We start from the raw sequence: 9,829 nt of genomic DNA on the forward strand, positions 1-9,829 counted from the left end.
TACTATAACTATTTCCTGGGGTTTCACTGGTTGTCTCCTCCCAGCCTTAGTTTTTTCCTCGTGCTGCTGTCATGCCCACCCTCCTCTTCTTCACCAAATCTGATCCATCATTCTTCATCCTTCATCAGTCTCATCAGGTAACCAACCATTTTGGGGCGGAATTTCGTAGTCGCTTCTCAGAAGCAGATGCCCTCAGCTTATCTCCCCCATCTTGTCCAAGCATCAATCGATCTTTGACGACAGAACATTATTCTGGTCTACATTTTTCATTCACTAGTTTCTCCTGATTTAGATAATTCTGTAATTGTTTAGGAGCAGAGGTGTGGCAATGCGACGTGCAACTCTGTGGAAGTATACCAGAGCCTTTAACATTTGGTTTGTTTGACGTTGGACCGTCTATTTTCCTGACGCGGCCCTGTTCAGGAGAGTGTCAAAATGACTTCCATGTAATATATTCAACTGTACAAGTGTTCAACTGACAGTTTATCTCTTCATCTCTATCAGAATATACTGCGTATTGCCGACGTTTTACTTGACTTTGTTTCACCTGCTGTATCACAGATATATTGCCACTCAGCTGCAAAGGCTATCAGCATTACCCCAGTGTGTCAACAAATTCAAAGTAATCCTGAATGAGTAGCGATAGTCATTTGTTTAGTGTAAAGATGTTATCAACTTTTACAGTTTGACTCCGCTGTTCTTAAATCAAGTCTTCAGACGATATTCCTTTCAATCACAGCGAGCGTCCATGACTCTTATTAGATTACGGGGCAAGTTTATCAAACTGGCTTCCAGTTTTCGGATAGGAATAGTGACAACACTTATCTCCTGATACAACCTTATCAAAAAACAATTTTGTGAGAGAAACGGACAGCCCATGATTTTTTTTTTTTTTTCACTGCCTAGTGCTCCAGCTTATTCTTGTCAGTACAAGGGTCTGTTTGCACTGTGCACACACCTCCATCTGCCCGGATAGAGAAGCATTGCCTTAGTGCTCTGTTGATGTCACTACATTTGCATCAAGCTCTTGGACTTTGAGACTTGATCAATGCGGCTTGGACGTGGAATATAGAAGAAAAAAAAAACAACCCAAAGCCAATAGAAGGGGTAGAGGCTTGGGTCCCTAGGTGCTGTTGAGCCGTTGTGCACCAGTGTTGGTGGTTGTGGTCAGCCTGGCAGCAGGGACGAGCCAACAGGCCAGACACAGAGGCTTAGCAGGTGGTGAGAGAGGTCACTACAGGAGATGGAGCCGGTGGGTCACTGCAAGGTTACCCTGACCTGAGCTCGCCGGTATCTGTCAGGAGAAGCTAGGGAGGCATGTGTTTGTGTTGTTTTTCTTCTGTCCAGCTATGGGTCTGCCTTTGCATGTTTGTAGGTGTGTTTCAGTGTGTAGAGAATGATAGTAAAAAAAAAAGACCAGGTGCTAAACACAACTTCTCTCTCTCTGTGTACTTGTATTTGTTACCTCTTTAGGATCTGTTTTTATGTTCCAAACTTTGTAAAGGACCAGTTGTCCTCATGGAGACCAAAGCCTGGTCTTAATGAGACAGAACGTCATCTCTTAGGCTCAGGTTAATGATGGAGGTAATATTTGAATTTTTAATAAGCTAAGGTATTAACTAGCTATAGTTCAGATTATGTTAGGGTTAGAGTAAGAGTAAATGTAGGGTTAGGGGGGTTTAAGGGTTTAGTTGGGTTGTCCAAATGAGTGGGGGTCAATGCAGTGTCCGAACATGAATAGCTGCACAAACTGGTGCATGTGTGTATTTGTACATGTACATGTTAATGTACATGTATTTATATCTTTGTGAGGACCATGAAAATGTATAAACCTTTCTCTGAGAGGACATTTTGAACTTTTAGGCACATTTTATCATGTTCCCACAACTTTGAAAGGAATTTTCAGGATTTAGGAATTAGGGATTAGGGTTAAAAAGCACATTTTGTTTATGTGTGAAGCCAGAAGATCTGTGGGAGAAGAGAAGAGGTGGCAATAAAGTTGTACAGACACTTTAAAGGGTGAATGACAAAGTTTGAACTCAAGTTATTAGCCTTGTTAACCAAAGATCTTTTTTTTTCCACAGACTTGTTTCGCCAAACACCTGTTGACATGTCAGATGTGATGGTTCACGTAAAGCCGATGTGCCCAACAAGCACTGAGACTATTTGTTCTTTTTGTGGATGATGCCTGTAAAAGGGGCTGCAGGTGCTTGGGCCAGGGGCACAGTGTCTAGGGGCCATGTTAACTATTAACACAGCCATAAAATATTGTTACTGATTACCACCTCTCGCTCTTGAGACTCCCACTGACCTGAGTCACAGGCAGGGAACCCGCCAAGGTGTGTATTTGTCTGTGCACGCTCCTACAGTGTGGCTTTCACACAGCAGCCTTCAGTATGCGTGGTGTTGGAGAGTAGCCTCCCCTCCAGTCATAATTCTCTCCTCTTCTCCTTCCTCCCTCTATTCATCCCTTTCCTCGCGTCCTTCTCTCCTACGCAGACTCAAACGCACAGTTCAGTTGTTTCTCTGTGCTGGATCTTTTCAACGACCTTCACAATGACCTTTATCCTTCCTGCCATAAAACACCGAGATGTAAAGCTGTTTTGTACAACGCTAAGAGCCAGGAACCGTGTTTGACATGCCTTGCTATATGTACTTTAATCTGGGGCAAAAGTCCGAGGTGTAGAGGACACTGATGGATGACTCAGAGCACATGTACAGCAACGCGTGCTTCTCTGAGATGAGGAAATGTTAAGGTGTCGTTAACTCTACGTGATAAGAACTCGGCATGAGCTGTGACACCTTCATATGATCAACATGGCAGAGGAAAATACTGACCTGATTCGTCTACTCTCGTTGCACCTTATCGTGCATCCTTTGATTTGCGCTCAACTTTGATGCAACACAATACATGTATCTTTAAATAAATAGTTTATGCACAGTAAGGTCTCTTTAAGTTCTCTTTAAGGGTTAAATTAAACATATTATAGCACTTTTTTGACATCCTGGTATTGAGTGTAGAGTTCAAACCAGGCTGCAATTAGCTTAGCTTAGCGTCAAGTTTGGAAACAGAGGAAAATGTGTAAAATTAAAACCCCTCGTGGAAACCTGGTCCTAATGAGGCAGAACGTCATTGCTGGTTAATTTTAGTGTTAAGATTTGATTTGTGGTTAGGTCATGGTTAGGGTTAGACAGTAACTAGTGGAGGAATAGCTGTGCAACTCTGCATGTGTAAGGAAGATAAGAGAAGCTGGTGTGGTAATGCCTTCAAACTGACTATTCAGAGATGGAGCAATAAACCAGTAAAGTATTCCATTCTGTCACTTTATAATCATATAATAATCATACATGTTTTAGTTATGGTCATCTGTATGGGAGATAACACAGTGGTCAATTTGACACATCCGTCCACATCAAATCATTTTATACACAATTTTTTATGTTGTATTATCATAGTTTTTAAACAATGAAAACATAAACATGTGTACGTGTATGCAATTATATTTTACGGCGTAGCTGCTAAGCTATGCTAATTATCTTCTCAGCAAAATCATATTTTCTCACTATTCCTGTGAAAAGTCAACAACCTTAAAGAAAATCCTATTAATGGGGTGGCAAACGGGAGTTTTCTCTACTTTACTGATTACTAATAGTTTTTCCTATTTTTTTGTTTTTTGGTAAATTAAAAAAAAAAAAAAAAGATTGAAAAATTAACTGAAAAGAGAAAATGTCATACTACTTTGGAACAGTTCTTCTGGAATAAGGGACTCCTATTAATGTATTATGCAGCTATCCATTAATGATTTGTCCCACAAATTAAATGACTTTGTATATATAGAAATATGAGAGGGATCAGGCTTTTCCGTTATGATCATATTCTCTTTTTTATTTTATGTTTTAATAAAGTCATGGAGTCATCTCTTCAGATAGCGGTTACCATCCTCGCCGTCACCAGTTTTTTTTATCATGTTGTGTTTTGTCATGATGAAAGCATAATAGCTCCCTGTCCAGACCTCAAACCTCAGTGATGTCTGGCTGCCTGGATGCAACATCTAAAGGCTACAAGGTTACATTCTGGCAGATCTGTAAACACTGGACTTAGTGGAGCCTAAGCACCTATAGCTGCTGGCTGGCTTCTATCACAACAAACCCCACACACACACACACACACACACACACACACACACACACACACACACACACACACACACACACACACACACACACACACACACACACACTGGCTGGGGTGTTTGTCAGTGGGGATGATGACTGTGGTCAAACCTGGAGGACGTCTCGTTATGAAGTTTAATTTACTTTGTTTCATCTTGGTTTTGGAACAAAGTCAAATAAAATTGCTAACACACTATATATACACTGTCGTCCTGCATGCATAGGTGTGATGTGTGTTTCTATATTTAAAAGGCTAACACAACAGATAACAGCATTCTTGTGAAATAACTAGCAATGTGGACGTGACTTTGACACAGAGCGGAAGTCGTGCCAGTCGAGATCTGAGCCAATGTTAAGTCAGATCAGCCTTGTCGTTCTCTGCTTCTTTTGTTGAAAAGTACAGTGCAAGTCATAATGAAGGGTTGGACGATACGTGCCGCAGATCACCCTGATATAGCTTCCCCTTTTTTTTAAATCTAAATAGGAGGCCATTGGTGGCAGTTGGAGCGGAAAACTGGCCGTGTCTCTTAGATACCAGCAGAAGGCCAACACTGCTCATTGCTGTTTAATATTGCAGTAATAGTCACACAAGGAAGTCCTGCATTCAAAACCAATCTGTTACTGTGAAAAAGGAGGGATTGTGACACATTGTTTTCCAACCTACCTGCATGATTTCTGCCAACAGGGACACAAACCCGTCTGGGAAATTATTCTCCCACCATGGGCAAACATGCAAACACGGTGAGCCACTGCTCCGCGTGGTACAGTACACACTGTTAGAGAGGGCACAAAGGAAAGTGCATGATTGGTGTGTTTGACAGCGATCTGATAAAACCATAATTGGAGCATGTAGAATGCATATGTTTTTCAGGCAAACAAAAGCCCTGGTCACGCCATAGAAACTGCCTCTCAATGTTTTCATTGTCTGGCAACTGCCTAAAGTGAATGAGAGGGCGACAGAAACCTCCAAGTCAGACTGAGAGTGTGTTTAATGTGTGCAGAAGGGGAGCTGTGTGAGTGTGTGGAGGTTGTACGGTCATGGAAGGACAAGCCTCATGCAAAGTCGGGCCATGTCTGGTGGAGCTCCAGACCTCTTTGACTGGAGCTGAAATCTTATCTGATCTCAGAGGGCTTATTTGTTCTTCTCACTGAAAAGCTACAGACACATTTTAATTCAAATTCCCTCAAGAAAGAGAAGTGTAACTGTATTCACAGAAGGTCAAGGCCAAGCTTTGGCACTTCCTGCTTAAAGAAGCCGTTATTTTTGAAACATTGTTGAGCATCTTGTTACCATCACTGCATGCATGAGACGCCTTGCAAGGTTTAGCAGCTGCTGTGTCTATACTGTACTCCATCGGGCCAGAATGTCCAAGAAATGTAACCCCCACTACCACCACCACCACCACCGCCCCCCCCCCCCCCCCACCGCCGACTCACCTCCAAGCTTGTCTCTCTTCTGCTATCAGTGACGTCAGTTTAGCCTAAGGCTGTTTTCCCTCAGGCTGGGGCTCGTAACAGCTGATTCAGGGAAAGTCACAAAGTGTACTATAGACCTGACCTTCTCTCCTGAGACAAAACACTTAGCGAGGGGCTGGCTCCACAGGATGGAGACACTGATGTGGAAACAATAACACGTACAGACGCTGATTTCTGCACAAGAGATGAGGCACGGTTTTCTCAGAGACGGACACAGACGCACGGGGCGGCCAATCATCTTCAGCTCGATGAATCTCAATGTTCAAGCATTTTGTTGTGTGGAATTTTGGCATATGTCTCTCCGTATCCATGGTTCTCACACGCTTCCTCTGGTGGTACTTGGAGGAAAATCAGAAATACTGTTCTTCTGTCTATACCAGGGTATGTGATCAGAGTGAAGCTGAGGAATTTTAATCCCCCCCCCCCCCATCTTAATCTAGTGTTACTAAATTAAGTATATGTATATATAGTATATGTGAGGAAGAGGAGGATGATGAGAGCGCAAATTATCTTATTGAGAATAAATTTGTCTGTAGCTGACTTTGCTCGACCTATTTACACCACTGTATTTTAACGTTGGCAATAGTGGTGTATTTTTCACAGGTGGTACTAAAAGTTTGAGAATATTCAAAATAATAATAATAATAATAATGATAATAATTGTGTCAAAATTTAATCAAATTTATTAACAATGAAAAGAAGACATACTTAGTTACTTAATTAGTTGCAACATAAGGATAAAAAGTGATTTTATGCTTCACATAAAAACATCAATTCCATAATAAACAGTAAAAAAAATGCATAGGGTGGTATGCAATAACAGACAGACAAATAAGTGAAATTAATTAAAAATAAATACAACATAATCAAGATGTTTGATTCTTAACTGAACGAGGTAATGTTTCCCATACTTCCCACGCTAAACTAACCTAATAGGTCTTTTGACAGCTCAGAGTCAGAAAATGACGTGTAAATAATCAATATAAAAATGTTCCATTTAGCTTCCTCAGTTTCAGGATGTATTCTGAACAGAGCCACCGTTCATGTGCTCATTCCTGCTAAAACATGTCAAAATGGCTGCTTCAGGGCTCATTGACTGCTGCTCACTTCATATTAAGTGCACAGACACTTCCTCCTGTCTAACTCTTCACACAATTGTGTGTGTCTGTGTGTGTGTGTCTGTGTGTGTTACTCATAATGTCAAGCTATTCATTTAAATCCCTCAGATTTAAGGAGTGAATCACTGACTAAGCCGGTGTTTGAAGAAATTTCAATTCAACATATTACAATAGCACTGCATTAACAATCTAAATGGAATAAGTGGCTAAGTGTGTCGGAAACCTCTGCCTTATCTTGTTTTAATAGCTTTTAAACACTTATGTTTTATAGGTGATGGATGTGACCTTATCTGGCTACTGGCTCTTTCCAGGCTGGGTCCCTTTTTGTCGTGGAAACCAGAAGTGGCGGTGACTTAAGTGACTTATCTGCTACTTCTCTGTGTCCCCAAAAATACTGGGAGATCCCTGCTCTGTGTCAGCACCTGACTGAAAATGAACTGAAAGATACCGAGGCTGAGTTAAGAGCATTATCATTATCATTAGAGGTCGACGGAAAGGGATTTTCCCATGTGGAGATTGTGATGATGATGATCTTTAAAAATCAGTATATCTGATGGCCAATTCCTCTTTCCTTACATATAACAATCTAATAATGCAGAAGCATGGAAGACGATTAGGGACACATGTAAAAAAAATTAAAAAAATAAAACCGCATGCTGAGGTCTTTTTACATATGGCCCAATAATCTTAGACACGTGGACACACAAAATGTCTTTAGGGTATATTTTAAAAAGAAAAATCTATATAAACAGAAAAAAATCTCTATAAACTTAAAAATGTTATAAAAGCTATGTGAAAAGGATAACGGTTCACTTAGCAGCAAGTTAATGTTTTATTTTACTTTATTGTTCATCTCAACCTCCCAGTTTACTCTAAAACCTCTACTTTTATTTTGAAATAGAGTTAATCCTATTTCTGTAACCCAGATGTCATAAGACATCTTACGTTTGCGTGTCCCACATCATTAAGATAATAGACTTGATTTGTGAGAAATCAGCAAGGTTTTTTGCTCTGATAATCCACCTAATCTGTCATCTGTCACGACTGTTATATCAAAGATGTCATAACTCTGCATCTCAATTCAAATCCTACTGTGGAGAACTGTATTTTTGCTGACAACACAACTTTTCTTTGTTTGTATATTTTATTCTTAATCTGTGTTTTACTGGAGTTTTATCTCCTCAAAGGCACAGACACGGCCGAGAGCGTGATAAAAAAAAACAAAAAAAACTGCAATGCAATTGCAAAAAAAAAAAAGCTATAATAACATAATGCTATAGCTGAATCCTGATTGAAGCCAATGTTATGAGAATAGGTCGAATAAACCCCGTATCCTGTGTCAGGCTGATATGACATCATGGCACTAAAGTGATAAAGTGAGCTGCAGGAGATACAAAATAATAAGAGATAAATGTGCCTCCATCTTTCTCAAGGCGCAGACGAGAGCAGGAATCCTTTGACGCGGCCATGCTGCAGTCAGTGTACACCTCCTCAGATGAGGAGGAATGTATTTGTCATTCATTCATCACACGAAGCTGACAGGGAGTGTGGTGGTGCAGGATTGTAAGGCCTCCATGCAGGCGCCTCCACAGAATCTGCCTCTGACACTGTCACACACACACACACACACACACACACACACACACACACACACACACACACACACACACACACACACACACACACACACACACACACACACACACACACACACACACACACACACACACACACACACACACACACAGTCAGTGTAAGCAGTGCAGGTGAGCAGGGCGTTCCGTATCGAGGGTGAGCCGAAGCAAGGACGCTGCATGTCCAAAATGACAAAGGTTGCTTTTACACCTGTCATGACTCGTTTAATCATCTACCACTTCAAACAGGAGGGTCTGAGGCTCACGGCCTCCCAGCAGCCTTTGCTCCTGCAGCTCAGGACAAGCTGGCGTTCAGTGGAAGACCTGGGACGAAACAGAGCTGCACAAGTGTAAAGCTTAACTGTTTCTTCCATAAAATAAAGACAAACAGGTCGATGTTTTACAGCCTCCAGCAGCAGCAGGAGGATGTGAGAGCCTGTTCAGATCAGTTTCTCTGAAACGATCTGATTCTTGTACTGATTCACTCATTTAACACAAAGGAAGAAAGAAAGGGAAATGTGTTAGTGTAAGTGTGTGTTCTTTCCAGTTTTGTTTGAGCTAAATGAACAAAATTCAGTATTTTCAGCTACAATAAATAGAATATGATTTTCTGTCAGGTCATGCTGCATTGCTGTAATCATTTGGGGCGAAATTAATCAAATATTTACAATAATTACATTTTGTTAATAATTAACTTGATGTTATCTGGGAAGAAGAATCAGCCAAGATTTTCATGATCCACAATTTCAGTATGTCAGCAGAATTTCATTTTCTTTTTATTTCAATAATGTAGAGCCTACAGATGCACAAATCTCTTGAATTTGTTTTTTGATTAATTAATGAATATCCCATAGTCGACTGTGGGGTTTTCTGTTTTCTAAATTTTAATTTTAAATGCACAGTCAATTCTCATTAATTACAGTGGAGACACGTTATGGGATGAAACGTCTTAATGTTTATAACCAGCAAAGAGGCGAAATCAAATCAAAAACAAACAGTAACCACTACCCTGCATCTGTTATGTCTCTGACCCATATATGTTTTTTTTTTTTACAACCTCTTCTTTTTACATAAACACAAATAATAATGTGAATAATTACACCCAGAATGAATGCATTAATGTGACGTCATCCCTGGTTTTAGTGGCGGCTCCTCTTTACTCCTGTACTCCTGGTTATCTCCATACAACATCGTGCATATTGCTGAAGTATTGGCTCATCAGGAGCAGCTACAACAGGCGCTGGAGTGTTGGAGATAATGATTATCAAGTCGGTACATACGGCAGTGACACCTGAAGAGGGTCAGCCATTATCCTGTACAACCTCCTGAAAGAAACACACAGGATTCAGATAAAACTCCAGACAACTAAATCAATAACAACTCAAGCTTAAATCTTAATTATAAGGGGAATTTATAAATATTAGTATT

Source organism: Microchirus variegatus (genome assembly GCF_963457635.1).
Source record: "Microchirus variegatus genome assembly, chromosome: 5".
Lineage (NCBI taxonomy): Eukaryota > Metazoa > Chordata > Actinopteri > Pleuronectiformes > Soleidae > Microchirus > Microchirus variegatus.